The sequence below is a fragment of the Aptenodytes patagonicus genome, chromosome W (assembly GCF_965638725.1).
Source record: "Aptenodytes patagonicus chromosome W, bAptPat1.pri.cur, whole genome shotgun sequence".
Taxonomy (NCBI): domain Eukaryota; kingdom Metazoa; phylum Chordata; class Aves; order Sphenisciformes; family Spheniscidae; genus Aptenodytes; species Aptenodytes patagonicus.
The window spans coordinates 23,885,786-23,903,980 of record NC_134981.1 but is presented as its reverse complement, the minus strand read 5'-3'; the positions used below and the strand labels follow the sequence as shown (position 1 = coordinate 23,903,980).

The window sequence follows — 18,195 nt, the reverse complement described above, 5'->3', positions numbered from 1 at the left end:
CAACTGAATGCACATAAGTCTATGGGGCCCGATGGGATTCATCCCAAGGTACTGAAAGAGTTGGCTGATGTTATTGCAAGACCTCTCTCAGTTATTTATCAACGGCCTTGGGAATCTGGAGAGGTCCCAGTTGACTGGAAGCTAGCAAATGTTATTCCCATTTTCAAGAAGGGCAAGAAAGAAGACCCTAGTAATTATAGGCCTGTCAGTCTCACTTCGGTGCCTGGTAAAATTATGGAGAAGATTATTCTGGGAGTTACTGAATAACACTTGAAAGACAATGCAGTCATCGGTCAAAGCCAACATGGGTTCATGAAGGGAAAGTTGTGCCTTACTAACTTAATATCATTTTATGACAAGGTTACCCGCCTAATAGATGAAGGAAAGGCAGTGGATGTGAGTTTTTGGTTTTTTTTTTTTTAGCAAAGCTTTTGATACTGTCTCTCACAGCATCCTTCTGGAAAAAATGTCCAGCATACAGCTAGACATGTGCACAATACAGTGGATGAACAATTGGCTGAAGGGTTGGGCTCGAAGGGTTGGGCTCAAAGGGTTGTAGTAACAATTAGTGGTCACTAGTGGTGTTCCCCAGGGCTCAATTTTAGGGCCAGTTCTCTTCAATGTTTTTATCAATGACCTGGTGTCACAGATGAGTGGAATGCACCTCACTCAAAAGAGAGAAGCAGCAATATGTTTTATTGAGGTAAAATAATAATTTGACAGAGTTCAATAAGTTCGATGGAATTTAACAAAGTTTAACAGTGGTTTGTCAAGGTTCAATAAGTTTGATCGCAAGGTTCACCTTATTAATTACTGCATGGAAGAAACATACAAAGGAAAATTGAGTTAGAATTGAGTTAGAATGATTCACACAGAGACCAGAGACGCAAAGAGTAAGGAGGACCCTCCCATTGAGTCATGAGGTTCAGAGTGGACCCCCTGGCTTTCTAAACTCCTTTTTGGAGCCTAGGTGCGGCTGGATCCAATCTTAGTCTCAGACTTGGTCAACGGTTTATGTCTAATGGAATTATCCATACAATGTTTATAATAATATTGAGTAGCTACGTGGATTAGTAATGTTTCATAGTGTTAATTCAGCATGCTATCAGTCACTTACCGAGGATCTGTCATGAGTAAGGGATCTCTCCACCTTGGGTAAGGAAGGATCTCTTAGTCTCAGGTAAGGAATCTCTAACCTTGAGAGGCGTCCCTGCTCAAGGGGAGAGTCACCTGGTGTGCAGTCCAGCTGCAATTCAGGGAGAGGTCAAATTGGGCCCATCTTGATGGTAATATTTATAGGGTGAAGTAGTTGGCTGCTAGTCAATAGCACAGACAAGATAGATGTCTTCGTTTTAGCTCTGGTATCTTGTTCTGTACTTTGGTTATCTTGCACTTTTGGGTTTCGAAACCACCTTTCGAAATATTTTTCAAGACACCTTCACTCCCTTGTACGTGAGCCAGGGGCTTTCCAGCTCACAAATTCACCCCAAGGATGTGAGGCCTGTTGCTCCTTAGTCAGCCTGTACCAAAGTACGTCTAGGAGTCAAGTGTATCCATCACACCTGGACACAAAAGTTGGGTGCACACTAAGTAAGTTTGCCAACGATACTAAATTAGGAGGAGCTGTTGATTCCCTTGAGGGTACAGAGGCCTTACAGAGAGATCTTGATAGATTAGAGTGCTGGGCAATCACCAACCATATGAAATTTAACAAGGACAAATGCCAGATTCTGCACCTGGGATGGTGTAATCCTGGATGTACATATAGACTGGGGGACAGGAGGCTGGAGTGCAGCCCTGCAGAAAGGGATTTGGGGATTTTGGTTGATGGTAAGCTCAATATGAGTCAACAATGTGCCCTGGCAGCCAAGAGGGCCAACCGTAGCCTGTGGTGCATTAAGCACAGTATAGCTAACCGGTCGAAAGAAGTGATTGTCCCACTATACTCAGCATTGGTGCGGCCTCACCTCAAGTACTATGTGCAGTTTTGGGCTCTACAATATAAGAAGGATGTAGAAATATTAGAATGTGTCCAAAGGAGGGCAACAAAGATGGTGAAAGGACTAGAGAGCATGACTTATGAGGAGCGGCTAAGGATACTAGGTTTGTTCAGTTTAGAGAAGAGGAGACTGAGGGGTGACCTCATTGCTGTCTACAACTTCCTCATGAGGGGGAGCGGAAAGGGAGGTGCTGATCTCTTCTCTCTGGTGTCCGGTGATAGGACGCAAGGGAATGGCTTAAAGCTGCATCAGAGGAAGTTCAGATTGGATATTAGGAAAAAGTTCTTCACTGAGAGGGTGGTCAAGCACTGGAACAAGCTCCCCGGGGAAGTGGTCATGGCCCCAAGCCTGTTGGTGTTCAAGAATGTTCAAGACAATGCTCTTAGATATATGGTTTAACTTTTAGGTTGCCCTGTGTGGAGTCAGGAGGTGGACTTGATGATCCTCATGGGTCCCTTCCAACTCAGGATATTCTGTGATTCTGTCAAGTCTTCTGACGTTATTTGATTAAGATTGTAATTTCCTCTATACTGGGTACTCTTCGTATTTAATTTTACCACATCTTACACTAAGGAAACTCGTTTTGGGAACCATGGAGTTGGTGCTGCATTAGAGAGGCATGAATTTGTACAGCAGCTGTGTAAAGGGAAACAGCAAAATTTCTCGCACAGTCATTTGAAAATGGGTGACTTGAGAGAGATGAAAAATGCTGCTGGACTGCAAACAGCTGTCTTAAAATTTAACAAGACTGTAATTTGTTATGAAATAGATTATGAAAATCATGATGTACTATGCTTTGCACAGATAAATTAATAGATATGGTTTTCTTAATATCCTGTTTATAAAACCATCCTCATAGGATAGTGCAGTTATTAAACAAAATTTTTGTGTAGTGTCAATTAACATAGTTGTAGGAAACATTTCACTCTGTATTGGGTTTGCGTAGCAAAGTTTTGGTAGCGGGGGGGGGCGCTACAGGGGTGGCTTCTGTGAGAAGCTGCTAGAAGCTTCCCCCATGTCCAATAGAGCCAATGTCAGCTGGCTCCAAGACGGACCTGCCGCTGGCCAAGGCTGAGCCAATCAGCGACAGCGGTAGTGCCTCTGTGATAACATATTTAAGAAGCAGGGGGGGGGAAACCTGTGGTGGAACAACAGTAGCAGAGAGAGGAGTGAGAATATGGGAGGAAAACAACCATGCAGACACCAAGGTCAGTGAAGAAGGAGGGGGAGGAGGTACTCCAGGCACCGGAGCAGAGATTCCCCTGCAGCCCATGGTGAAGACCATGGTGAGGCAGGTTGTCCCCCTGCAGCCCATGGAGGACCCCACGCCAGAGCAGGTGGATGCGCCCGAAGGAGGCTGTGACCCCCGTGGAGAGCCCGCGCTGGAGCAGGCTCCTGGCAGGACTTGTGACCCCATGGGGGACCCACGCTGGAGCAGTCTGTTCCTGAAGGACTGCACCCTGCGGAAAGGACCCACGCTGGAGCAGTTCATGAAGAACTGCAGCCTGTGGGAAGGACTCACATTGGAGAAGTTTGTGGAGGACTGTCTCCCGTGGGAGGGACCCCACGCTGGAGCAGGGGAAGAGTGTGAGGAGTCCTCCCCCTGAGGAGGAAGGAGCAGCAGAGACAACGTGTGATGAACTGACTGCAACCCCCATTCCCTGTCCCCCTGCGCTGCTCAAGGGGGAGGAGGTAGAGAAAATCGGGAGTGAAGTTGAGCCCAGGAAGAAGGGAGGGGTGGGGGGAAGGTGTTTTAAGATTTGGTTTTATTTCTCATTACCCTACTCTGATTTGATTGGCAATAAATTAAATTAATTTCCCCAAGTTGAGTCTGTTTTGCCCATGATGGTAATTGCTGAGTCATCTCCCTGTTCTTATCTCGACCCACGAGCCTTTCGTCGTATTTTTCTCCCCCTGTCCAGTTGAGGAGAGGGAGCGATAGAGTGGCTTGGTGGGCACCTGGCATCCAGCCAGGGTCAACCCACCACACACTCCTTTTCCCAAAGTTTGGAGGAACAGAACTAAGAAGTTAAGGAGGAAGCTGGGGGTACTCTCTTCAAACCCCACTTCTGAGGCTCTCAGTAACACATTTCACACTTCCATTAGCCTTTCGATTCCATTTTCTATCACCCCAAAATATAACGTGCTCCCCAACTTCAGGAAGCCCATGTGTGACACAGTAACCATTGCCTTAGACACTCCCACATGAGCAGATGGGTACAGATGACTGTCACCCCCAGGCATATGACAAGTTGCTCTGAGCACAGCCACAGCCTGGCCGAGCCCTGCCTGTGCTTTCCTCCCCATGTGCAATACTCCATTTGATTCAAAGGGACTGCTGACTGTGCAAGTCAAGTGTTCCTTGAAAAGTGTCCATGAGCCCTCTAATGGCGTCCACATGGTCTGTGTTTTTGCCTTTTGGAGACTGCCAAAAACCCCTCGGGGAGCAGTGTGCGTCTACCTAGGGGGCTGCACATTTGTGGGTAGGTGCTACTCACACTGATTTAAAGCTGTGTTGGCCCTGTGTATGTTTCCTTCACACTAGTGTTGAGCAACGAGGAAAAGGATGCAGGAGACCGCAGTCTGAGGGAAGGATTCCAAGAGCCAGAGCAAAACCAAAATATTTTTCCACCACAACTGCTCCCACTGACCTAAGCAATCAGCATTACAATTTTAAGAACACTCTCACTGTAATACTTTGCTCTGACATTCTCCTGTCAGCAGCTTTTCAGGGGCTAGAAATGTTCAGATATTAAGACTTTAAGCCACTTTTTGAATTATGAATACAGAAAAGATACAGAGACTTTTGTTACAGCTTAAGCCAGCCTTTTAAACCTGGCAAGAAAATTCTCCTCTGATCTGAGGAGAAAGAATGAATATGCCAACCTATAGACCAAAGAGAGACTCTAGCCAAGCTTTAAAGTCCTGAAAATCGGAATGCCTATTGCTGTGATCTTGGCACCGTGAGTCAGAGTCCCCTCCCTCTTGGGGGACGGAGTGAGCGGGGGAAATCGCAGTGAGGTTGTTTGCATTGGCACACACCTGGTTTCAGAGCACTCCTTGAGACCTGGCCAGTATATGAATATATGAATGCTTGAGCAGTCACCTTCACCATTTCATTTTTAAGGCCATTCCATACAACCTATCTGATTTTCAGGTGCTGCCTGCTGAGTACTCCTAGATTGCTTTGAAAACAACCAGTGCTCAGCACTTTGGTAATCCAAGTCACATGGTATGGAACAGCCCTTTGGCCAGTTTGGGTCAGCTGTCCTGGCTGTGCCCCCTCCCAGCTTCTTGTGCACCTCCAGCCTTCTCAGTCGGTAGAGCATGGGAAGCTGAAAAGTCCTTGGCTAGTGTAAGCATTACCTAGCAACAACTAAAACATCGGTGCATTATCAATATTATTCTCATCCTAAATCCAAAACACAGCATTGTACCAGCTACTAGTGTCCTGGTTTCGGCAGGGATAGAGTTAATTTCCTTTCTAGTAGCTGGTACAGTGTTTTGGATTTAGGATGAGAACAAAGTTGATAACACACCCATGTTTTAGTTGTTGCTAGGTAATGCTTACACTAGCCAAGGACTTTTTAGTTTCCCATGCTCTACTGACTGAGAAGGCTGGAGGTGCACAAGAAGCTGGGAGGGGGCACAGCCAAACTGGCCAAAGGGACATTCCATACCATGTGACATCATGCTCAGTACATAAACTGGGGAAAGCTGGCCGGGGGGGCCGCTGCTCGGGGACTGGCTGGGCATCGGTCGGCGGGTGGTGAGCAATTGTACTGTGCATCACTTGTTTTGTGTATTATTATTATTATCATATTATTATTATCATTTTATTTCAATTATTAAACTGTTTTTGTCTCAACCCACGAGTTTTTCTAACTTGTGCTCTTCCAATTCTCTCCCCCATCCCACCGGGTGGGGGGGGAGTGAACGAGCGGCTGCGTGGTGCTTAGTTGCCGACTGAAATTAAACCACGACAACTAGGAAGAAAATTAACTCTATCCCAGCCAAAACGAGGACAATATCCACCCCTTATTCTATACCATCTACGTCATGCCCAGGTCCCCCTCTTTCCAATACATTCCCATTAATCACCACCCCTTTTCGTGTTTTTTGATATATATACACACATATCATTCCCTTAGTCTATGGGCCATCCCTCTAAAATGTTCCGTGAGTTCATTTAGTCCATGACTTTGGGCACCATCAGTCATAAAAATCTTTCAGGGCAGGAAAGATGGAGATGCTATGTGGTGATGGATTGTTTCCTGTTGAAGTCAGTTCTGGTTCCATCATCACTGTGCTTTGCTTGGTTTCACTGAAGTTATTCTTCATTAGTCTGGGTGATTCTTATTGTAATAACATTAGTATGGCATATAATATTATGTAGTACTTAACATCACATAATTCAGATCATTGGCTATTCTCACCCAAAATCAAATCCCCTTGAGGTACACATTGGACTTCCCCATGCTTCCGCATTATCCACCAAGTGCACCCAGGTCCTTGAGCAAAAGCAGTCCCACGGATGGGTTTGCCTTTGCCCGAGGTAGGAATAACCCAGACTGTCTTCCCCAGCATATTTTTTATGTACACTACAGGGACTTTATTCCCATCTACAGTACGTAAAAGTTCTGACTGGGCAGGGCCAGCTCGATTGGCAGATCCCCGAGTGTTGACTAACCAGGTGGCCTTTGCTAAATGTGTGTCCCAATGTTTGAATGTCCCACCACCCATTGCTCTCAGTGTAGTCTTTAACAGTCCATTGTATCGTTCAATTTTCCCAGAGGCTGGTGCATGGTAGGGGATGTGATACACCCACTCAATGCCGTGCTCTTTGGCCCAGGTGTCTATGAGGTTGTTTCAGAAATGAGTCCCATTGTCTGACTCAATTCTTTCTGGGGTGCCATGTCGCCATAGGACTTGCTTCTCAAAGCCCAGGATAGTGTTCCGGGCAGTGGCATGGGGCACGGGATAAGTTTCCAGCCATCCGGTGGTTGCCTCCACCATTGTAAGCACGTGGCGCTTGCCTTGGCGGGTTCGTGGGAGTGTGATATAATCGATCTGCCAGGCCTCCCCATATTTATATTTCAACCATTGTCCTCCATACCAGAGAGGCTTTAACCACTTGGCTTGCTTGACCGCAGCGCATGATTCACATTCATGGATAACCTGTGCTATAGTGTCCATGGTCAAGTCCACCTCTCGATCACGAGCCCATCTGTATGTTGCATCTCTTCCTTGGTGACCTGAGGTGTCATGGGCCCACCGAGCTAGAAATATTTCACCCTTATGCTGCCAGTCCAGATCCACCTGAGCCACTTCAATCTTAGCAGCCTGATCCACCTGCTGGTTGTTTTGATGTTCTTCAGTGGCCCGACTCTTGGGTACGTGAGCATCCACGTGACGGACTTTTACAACCAGGTTCTCCACCCGGGCAGCAATATCTTGCCACAATGCGGCAGCCCAGATGGGTTTGCCTCTGCGCTGCCAATTGCTCCGCTTCCATTGCTGCAACCACCCCCACAGGGCATTTGCCACCATCCATGAGTCAGTATAGAGATAGAGCACTGGCCACTTTTCTCGGTCAGCAATGTCTAAAGCCAGCTGGATGGCCTTTACTTCTGCAAATTGGCTCGATTCACCTTCTCCTTCAGCAGTTTCTACAACTTGTCGCATAGGACTCCATACAGCAGCTTTCCACCTCCGATGCTTTCCCACAAGACGACAGGACCCATCAGTGAACAGGGCATATTGCTTCTCATTTTCTGGTAGTTCATTATGCAGTGGGGCCTCCTCAGCACGCGTCACCTCCTCCTCTGGCAATATTCCAAAATCTTTGCCCTCTGGCCAATCCATGATCACTTCCAGGATTCCTGGGCGACTGGGGTTTCCTATTCGAGCCCGTTGTGTGATCAGTGCGACCCACTTACTCCATGTAGCATCAGTTGCATGATGTGTACAGGGGATCCTCCCTCTGAACATCCAGCCTAGCACCGGCAGTCGGGGTGCCAGGAGGAGCTGTGCTTCAGTGCCGATCACTTCTGAAGCAGCTCGAACCCCTTCACATACTGCCAATATCTCTTTTTCAGTTGGAGTATAGCGGGCCTCGGATCCTCTGTATCCCCGACTCCAAAACCCCAGGGGTCGACCTCGAGTCTCCCCTGGTGCTTTCTGCCAGAGGCTCCAGGTAGGGCCATTCTCCCCTGCTGCGGTGTAGAGCACATTTTTTACATCTTGTCCTGCCCGGACTGGCCCCAGGGCTACTGCATGAGCTATCTTCCGTTTAATTTGTTCAAAAGCTTGTCGTTGCTCAGGGCCCCATTTGAAATCGTTCTTCTTCTGGGTCACTTGATAGAGAGGGTTTACAATCAGACTGTAATTTGGAATATGCATTCTCCAAAAACCCACAATGCCTAAGAAAGCCTGTGTTTCCTTTTTGCTAGTTGGTGGAGACATGGCTGTTATTTTGTTGATCACATCCATTGGGATCTGACGACGTCCATCTTGCCATTTTATTCCTAAAAACTGGATCTCCTGTGCAGGTCCCTTGACCTTACTTTGGTTTATGGCAAAACCGGCTTTCAGAAGGGTTTGGACGATTTTCTTCCCTTTTTCAAAAACCTCTTCTGCTCTCCTGCCCCATACGACAATGTCATCAATGTATTGCAGGTGTTCCGGAGCCTCACCCTGTTCCAGTGCAGTCTGGATCAGTCCATGGCAAATGGTGGGGCTGTGTTTCCACCCCTGGGGCAGTCGGTTCCAGGTGTACTGGACGCCCCTCCAAGTGAAAGCAAACTGTGGCCTGCACTCTGCTGCCAAAGGGATTGAGAAAAACGCATTAGCAATATCAACTGTGGCATACCACTTGGCTGCCTTTGACTCCAATTCGTATTGAAGTTCTAGCATGTCTGGCACAGCAGCACTCAGTGGTGGTGTGACTTATTCAGGCCATGATAGTCTACTCTCCACTCTCCATTAGACTTTCGCACTGGCCGTATGGGACTGTTAAAGGACGAGCAAGTCTTGCTGATCACTCCTTGGCTCTCCAGTCGACAAATCAGCTTATGGATGGGATTCGGGGAGTCTCGGTTGCCGGAGTTGACCAGCCAATTCATCCACCGTTTGTTCCTCTCCGTCTTTCCAGGTCATTACTGCTAATGAGTTGGCATATGACGATGGTGCGCTCCGTACAAACTTCCGCCACATGGGTCGTGTGCACTTGACTTCATCTGGATCTTTGGATAGCTGCTCGTTGTTCAGGTCACCATAAGTCACCTCCAGCACAGCTAATTCCCTCAGGTACTGGATACCCCTCTCCATGGTGGTCCACTTGTCTGGGTGACATATGACATCTTCCTTGAAGGGATACTTTTCCTTCATGCTTGACAAGAGTCGCCTCCAAAGGCTGAGGACTCGTGTCCCTTTTCCAATTGCTTTGTCAATGCCCCCTTCCCTGGAAAGGGATCGCAGGTGCTTGGCTTCTTTACCCTCTAATTCCAGGCTACTGGCCGCATTATCCCAACATCAGAGCAGCCAGGTGACAATATGCTCGCCTGGACGACGGCTGAAATCTTTTCGTATATCTCGCAGCTCACTCAGGGATAGAGATTGGGTGGTCACTGCCTCATTTATGAGTTCTTCCTCTTCTTCCTCCCCGAGCAGTGGCTGGCCCTCCTCCTCCTGTTCTCGTGATAGCCCTGCTCCAGGGTAGTCTGCCTCGTCCACTTCTTCCTCCAGCTCCCTTTTATTAGACAAACTAATACTGAGAACAGATGAATCAATATTGTGACCTGCTACTGTTAACAGATATAAATTCCTTAATGCGCTCCGGTTAATCTGTTATTATCTCAAACCCTTTGAGCCCCACGTTGGGCACCAAAAAGGACTGTTGTGGTTTAACCTCAGTCGGCAACTGAGCGCCACACAGCCACTCGCTCACTCCCCCCGCCCCGGTGGGATGGGGGAGAGAATCGGAAGAGTAAAAATGAGAAAACTCGTGGGTTGAGATAAAAACAGTTTAATAATTGAAATAAAATAAAATACTACTACTATTAATATTAGTAATAATAATAAGAAGAATATACAAAGCAAGTGATGCACAATGCAGTTGCTCACCACCTGCCGACCGATGCCCAGCCAGTCCCTGAGCAGCGGCCCCCCCGGCCAGCTTTCCCCCAGTTTATGTACTGAGCATGACATCACATGGTATGGAATATCCCTTTGGCCAGTTTGGATCAGCTGTCCTGGCTGTGCCCCCTCCCAGCTTCTTGTGCTCCTCTAGCCTTCTCAGTCCGTAGAGCATGGGAAGCTGAAAAGTCCTTGACTAGTGTAAACACTACTTAGCAACAACTAAAACATCAGTGTGTTATCAACATTATTCTCATCCTAAATCCAAAACACAGCACTATACCAGCTACTAGGAAGGAAATTAACTCTATCCCAGCCGAAACCAGCTTCAGTAATATGTTGAGAATGGAGAAAAGCATTTTATTTTGCCCATTTAATTGATATCACTTAAGGTTCATGAAATGTTCTATAAATGGCTACTGATGCAGAAATTTTACCAGTATTTGCTGCTACCTTGATCTTTCACTGTTTGAAAATTTTTCTTGTGCTTTAGAAACCGCATAGAAACTGTTTTATGATAGTGTGGTATGGGAATATGTTCTTGATTCATGAAGGAGATTAAGACTGTAAGATTTAATTCAGTGAAGTAATGTCATTAGAATTAGTAATTAGAAACAAGTACTTAAATTTTAATTGTATTTGGTGTCTTTGAGAGGCTGTTAAATCTTTCTTTACAGCCTCCAGCTATAATGTTTTGTGAGATGTCATCTGACCTATCACTTTTCTTACAGCACCTCCAAGGTCTTTTACTTTGTTTCTTTTTGTTTTTAGTGGCCTTATTTGTAAAGTAAGTGCAGGGAATGAGAATGCTTGTCTGACAACATACCATTTGGCTACACTTGGAAAACTAGAACCCACTGTTGTACCTTTAGTGATTGCCTTCAGGTACTGGGCAAAGGTAAAAGTTCTTTGTAGTCCCTCATCTGTGAACATTAATGTTATGCTAGTGAAACTGTATGTATGGATTAGAAAACAGCTGTTGAAACTCTTTTTAGGGAAATAGTTGGAAAAGGGATATTTAAAATATGTGTAAATTGTAAATTTTATAAATTATATAATTAGCATTTGTACATTATAGTGTTGTGTAAAATTTCAACAGTGGAATTTTCAGCTTCAGCCAATGACACAGACTGTAAGTGTCCTGTTCTTCTACATTACCAAGCAAGTCAGAGGAATGTATATAAGATGGAATCAGCAGTTTACCATAAACTTAATCCATCATGAAAAAATTGAAAGAAAAAACTGTTTGTTTCTATATGTAGATAAAAACATTTTCTTGTAAATTAAAATAACTTGTTCCAAAACTTTGTGTGCATGCAATTAAAGTACGACTTAAGAAAAACATGAGTTTGAACTTCTGTTATATCTATGTATCATTTTTTGCAAATGTACAGTGCGCTCTCTGTTTTGCCATTTTGCATACTATGACTCTGCAATATATTTGTATAGTAGGACTCACACTGAAAAGATTATAGTAATAATATGACTCCAGTAAACATAAAGGCCTTCAGAACCAAGTCCATCTCATAAGAGGAGGTCAAAGATGTCTGAGTTTAATGTGACACACTGTCGTGGTTTAACCTCAGCCGGCAACTGAGCACCACACAGCCGCTTGCTCACTCCTCCCCACCCCGGTGGGATGGGGGAGAGAGTTGGAAGAGCACAAGTGAGAAAAACTCGTGGGTTGAGATAAAAACAGTTTAATAATTGAAACAAAATAATAATAATAATGTAATAATAATAATAATAATAATACACAAAGCAAGTGATGCCAAGTGCAATTGCTCATCACCTGCTGACCGATGCCCAGCCAGTCCCCGAGCAGCGGCCCCCCCAGCCAGCTTTCCCCAGTTTCTGTACTGAGCATGACGTCACATGGTATGGAATGTTTCTTTGGCCAGTTTGGCTGTGCCACCCTCCCAGCTTCTTGTGCACTTCCAGCCTTCTCAGTCAGTAGAGCATGGGAAGCTGAAAAGTCCTTGGCTAGTGTAAGCATTACCTAGCAACAACTAAAACATCGGTGCGTTATCAACTTTGTTCTCCTCCTAAATCCAAAACACAGCATTGTACCAGCTACTAGGAAGGAAATTAACTCTATCTCTGCCGAAACCAGGACACACACTTATGAATAGAAATTATAAGAATATTTTTCAGTGTCACTTGAAACTTTGCACAATTTATTTTTACATTTGTGCTGTGTTGATCATCCTGAAGAAGGAGGCTTGTCACCTTATATATTTGCTTTAATGGTTATTTTCTTTCTGCAACAGAGGAAAGAGCCATTTCTACCTGTTTATTTGGGATCATGGGTATGTGTGTTAATACACTGAATATTATGAATGAGAGGATGATCCTTTTCTTCACTTGTGATGTTGTAACGTGTCGGCTTCTTGCTCTACTGAGCACAAACCATAAGCCAGTCACTTCTGCTCAAATTCAGAAAGAATGTGAATTCAGCCAGGCTACACCTAACCTTTGTATGCTTGGCTCTAAGGATTCAATTCACAATCGTAATCACTGGATTAAGTGCTTCTCTTGAACTTTAGTGAATAGGGAGAGCTGGGCATTGAAGAATGCGATTCATAACACCACCTACTTCCTCATTTCTTCAGCCTTTCTTCCAAACTCTTGAAAACTGAATTCATGTAGCTACCTCCCAAAACAATGTCTTGGACTTTGACATCTATTTTTTCATTTCTAGTGAAGAAGATTGGCTCATTGTTTAGAAATAGTAGTGATGGTACTCAGCTTCTTATGTATAAGCCTAATGGTCAAAGCATGTGCCTAGTAAGTAGGAAATGTCTTTTATCCCTCCTCAGTGTGAAGGGATTCAGACCCATTTCTTAATGCTTTCCAAGGGAGTAGCCTAAGCACCCAGCTCTGAGGGTGCTATCAACCCTTCTAGGTGAAATTATGCCACTGTGTAGGCAAGAATGCAACACTCCTCAGGCCAGATAAAGATACCTAGCGGAAGGATGATTACAAGAGCTCTTTTGAGCTCCTGAGCTCTTTCTGTTCCCGATGCTGCTTATGTATTTTATTCAGACTAATGCGAAATGTGTAAGCAGTTCCTAGAACAGAGACCAAAAGTCAGGAATCTCCTTTTCCAAGAAAAGTACCTTCAGGGTGAGAACTATAACTGTTTTTTTGGAAATAAAGCATGGCTGCTACTGCCATTTCATTCCCCTATCAATTTTAATGAAAGTAGTAGGGGTCACAGTCTTGTGTAGAGCTTGACCTTTTAAATTTGTTAAAGCCTTACAAAAAGTACACCTATCAGATCTAGTTAGCTGAGAACTTAAGCAAGGGAACACAGTCTGAGGACCATTGTGGGTACACGGCTTGACTTGGAAAAGGTGAGGTTAGTTGTCACTACATGTAGACCACAGTTAGGGAGGACACTGGTGTGATACCTGCCTTGAGGGATCAGACTAGGGGTTTAGAGGATGGGTTTTTTTGATTTAAAGCCTGAATTGCATTTTACTACTTTATATATCAGGAGTTCTATTATGGACACAGATCCAGAATCTAATTCTTCAGGACACCATTCAGCTGTTCTATTTATGGCACCCGTTTTTGTTCTTAGAATCATAGAATGGTTTCGGTTGGAAGGGACCTTTAAAGATCATCTAGCCCAACTCCCCTGCCGTGGGCAGGAACATCTTTCAGCTAGATCAGGTTGCTCAAAGCCCCATCCAACCTGACCTTGAACACTTCCAGTCATGGGGCATCCACAATTTCTCTGGACAACCTGTTCCAGTGTCTCACCACCCTCATCGTAAAAAAATTCTTCCTTATGTCCAATCTAAATCTACCCTCTTTCAGTATAAAACCATTGCCCCTTGTCCTGTCACTACAGGCCTCTCCCCGTCTTTCTTATAAGCCCCCTTCAAGTATTGAAAGGATGCAATAAGGTCTCCCCGGAGCCTTCTCTTCTCCAGGCTGAACAACCCCAACTCTCTCAGCCTTTCCTCATAGGAGAGGTGTTCCATCCCCCTGATCATTTTCATGGGCCTCCTCTGGACCCACTCTAACAGGTCCATGACTTTCTTGTACTAGGGACCCCAGAGCTGGACGCAGTACTCCAGGTGGGGTCTCACCAGAGCGGAGTAGAGGGGCAGAATCACCTCCCTCGACCTGCTGGCCACGCTTCTTTTGATGAAGCCCAGGATATGGTTGGCTTTCTGGGCTGCGAGCGCACATTGCTGGCTCATGTCCAGCTTTTCATCCACCAGTACCCCCAAGTCCTTCTTGGCAGGGCTGCTCTCAATCCATTCATCCCCCAGCCTGTATTGATACTGGGGATTGCCCTGACCCAGGTGCAGGCCCTTGCATTTGGCCTTGTTGAACCTCATGAGGTTCACATGGGCCCACTCCTCAAGCCTGTCCAGGTCCCTCTGGATGGCATCCCTTCCCTCCAGTGAATCAACTGCACCACTCAGTTTGGTGTCATCTGCAAACTTGCTGAGGGTGCACTCTTTTCCACTATCTGTGTCATTGATGAAGATATTCAACAGTATTGGTCCCAGTACTGACCCTTGAGGGACACCACTTGTTACTAGTTTCCACTTGGACACTGAGCCATTGACTGTAACTCTTTGGACGCAGCCATCCAGCCAATTCCTTGTCCATCCGTCAAACCCATATCTCTCCAATTTAGCAGTAAGAATGTTGTGTGGGACCGTGTTGAAGGCCTTACAGAAGTCCAGGTAGATGACATCTGTAGCTCTTCCCATGTCCACTGATGCAGTCCCTCCATCGTAGAAGGCCACCAGACTAGTCAGGCACGATTTGCCCTTGGCAAAGCCATATTGGCTGTCTCTAATCACCTCCCTGCCTTGCATGTGCTTCGACATGTCTTCCAGGAGGATCTGCTCCATGGTGTGCATGGAGGTGAGGCTGACTGGCTGTTAGTTCCCAGGGTCCTCCTTTTTACCCTTTTTAAAAATGGGTTCTTACACTTGCCTGTTAGATTAAGTGTGCATGTTCTTGTTTCCATAACCAATTACATGGGCATTCCAGTTAACTGCTTTCTTCACTTTGTGATTGACTCATCCCCAGAGCCTCTCCACTTTCTGGACTGAATGAGGCAAAAGTTCTATAGTATATGGTTATATAATTAAAAACTGTATTTTAATGCATCGGTAATGTGCTAAGACAAAGTTTTATATAATATGGATACCCTTACAAATGTGCTGAACTCTTGAGTGCTAGTATAAGTATAGGGAAGTAGAGGGAGAGAGAAGCAGGGCAGGGAGTATTATAGGCCTGGTACAGCTATCTTCAAACATTGTTCTGTTTTTCTTTGGCTTATTAACACGAGGGGAAATCTTTTAAGGTTCACGTGTTTTTAAGGTTTATGCTGCTTTTTCTATTACCTTCAGATTGGAGGATTCTCATTAAACAAATTAACTAATTTTCATCTTAAAGAAGTTGAGAATGATACTGTGGTTTGGGAGCATAACCCCATTGATGATTGGCCGAAAGAAACTTCTAAAAGGGGCAAGGTTTGAACTATTTAATTTATTTCAGCAGTAATCTAGCAGTCATTGCTGTTCTTGGAAACAGACCCACCTTCTATTTTTGTTTTGTATTGCACAACCATAAACTGAATTTAAGAGATTACATGATAGTTTGATATGAGGCTTACTATGCTTATCTTTTGGTGCTAAGAACCTAGCAGAAAACTGGGTGCTACTTCAAACTAACTCTTTGATAAGACCCTGGGTTTTAATCTGTGAAGCAGAGGACAAAATATAGTTTCCAGACTTGAAGCCATTTTATTTTAAGGTTAGATTGAAGTATATGAAAACTATCTCCTCCTAAAGTCAATATTGAGATAATATTCATAGCATCTATTGTCTGTTGCTGTGTACCAAGCAGATATATGCCATGAGAAACCAATTATTTCATGGGGGTTAAACATTTCAGAGCTGGCAGAATAAGCATCCAGAAAGTCTAAGTGATACAACTTCTGTTTTTTCATGCCTTGCTTGAATATGTGTTTTTCTTCTGTAAACTTGAATGAATATTCAGTATATTTTTTTTGTACTCACTATATTTCAAATTTAGGCTTTGCTAACAAATAAGCTATATCCATTCTCTCAATCTAGATATTCTGTGATATTTTCTTGGAAATATATTAATTATGACAAAAAAACACTTAATAGGCATTGTTATTAATCATTGATATTATTCTTTAACCATTACTACAGTCTGACATTTTTAACTTTTATAATCCTTGCTCGTACCATTTCCTTAAATTTTGTTTATTGCAGTTTTTCTTATTTGGGTAAAGTATTAATCTTCCATGTTGAGACATGAGCATTGGAATATGGAGGCAACTATAAATTTTGTAATATTACATTACAGATGGACTACAATGATATCAAATTATATGACATTATTAACAAGTGCATATTCCAGATTAGCAGTTTATTTATTTTTATAGCTAAATACCTATATATGCATTAAATGTTATTTAAGCTTTTATTTTGTAATTGACAGGCTCCCTTAGTATTCAATTCAGAACACCAGTGTTCAGCACCTGTTGGGCAGCTCTGGGTAGAACTTATTAATTTCTATGCCTTGGAGTTTAATTTGGCTGATTTGGTTATTAGCATACGACTCAAAGAAACAGTGTCTCATGAATCAAAGGACTGGCCTAAAAAGCGCATTGCTGTGAAAGGTATGTTTATCATAAAAATTTAAAGAGCTATTACCTTTAACTTCCTAGGGTATTGTCTTGGCTACTGACATCACGTGTAATCACTTATTTTTTTTAATATTGGACTGTGATTCACAACAGTAGAGTAGAATATGTTTTGAAAAAATAAATTTAATATTTCTCTTGAGTATTTTTATTAGTGTTATCAAATATAATTAAGTACATTTTTAAAAATTGTTTTCAGCGCAATTCGTAGATGTTATGTCCCTACACATAGTAATTGATGGTAGTATATTTAAATTTTGTAAGGATATAAGTATATTATTTTTTTAAAAAGTTAACTCCTACACTGCTGGCTCACTTCTTTCTACTAGACCCATATGCAGTCAAAAGGAATGTGGCAAGAACTCTGAACAGCCAGCTAGTGTATGAATATATTCTTCATTGTCTGAGAGTAACTTATAAGTATTTTGCCTTGCCTCACAAAAAAACTGCAAAATTGAGCAAAAAACCCCCTCCAAATACCAATGAGGAGAAATCCCAAATGTTGGACTGTGGAAAAGATGCTGTAAAGCATGAACATTCTGAGTTGCAAAACTTGGATGGTAAAACAAATAGAGCAGTAGATTGTATAATCAAGAGTACAAGTATCCCTCAAGCTTATAGAATTGATCCTTCAAAACTGTGTGGTGTCTCAGAAAGCTTGACAGAAGAACTGGCTGATGATACAAGTCATTTGGGAATTGCCCATGAAGATTCAGGCTGTGCAGCTGAAGAAGTTATTTCTGGAGATAATGAGGTTTTTAAACCAAGTCTTAAAGAGAAGGAAAATTAAGAGGAAGAAGAGGAAGTACATGGACAAGAAAGAAGATGGAATAATATCTTGATGACTGCTTGTCCTGGTTTCGGCTGGGATAGAGTTAATTTCCTTCCTAGTAGCTGGTATAGTGCTGTGTTTTGGATTTAGTATGAGAATAATGTTGATGACACACCGATGTTTTAGTTGTTGCTAAGTAGTGCTTACACTAGCCAAGGACTTTTCAGCTTCCCATGCTCTACCGACTGAGAAGGCTGGAGGTGCACAAGAAGCTGGGAGGGGGCACAGCCAGGACAGCTGACCCAAACTGGCCAAAGGGCTATTCCATACCATGTGATGTCATGCTCAGTACATAAACTGGGGGAAAGCTGGCCGGGGGGGCCGCTGCTCGGGGACTGGCTGGGCATCGGTCGGCGGGTGGTGAGCAATTGCACTGTGCATCACTTGCTTTGTATATTTTTTATTATTATTATTCTATTTCAATTATTAAACTGTTTTTATCTCAACCCACGAGTTTTCTCACTTTTACTCTTCCGATTCTCTCCCCCATCCCACCGGGGTGGGGGGGAGTGAGC

The 18,195-nt window shown here is 44.0% G+C and overlaps 1 pseudogene; it reads left to right on the top strand.

Annotated features, from left to right (window-relative positions):
* The window catches only part of LOC143172194 (terminal uridylyltransferase 7-like), a 78,773-nt pseudogene that overhangs the window by 46,963 nt on the left and 13,615 nt on the right, over positions 1 to 18,195 (top strand).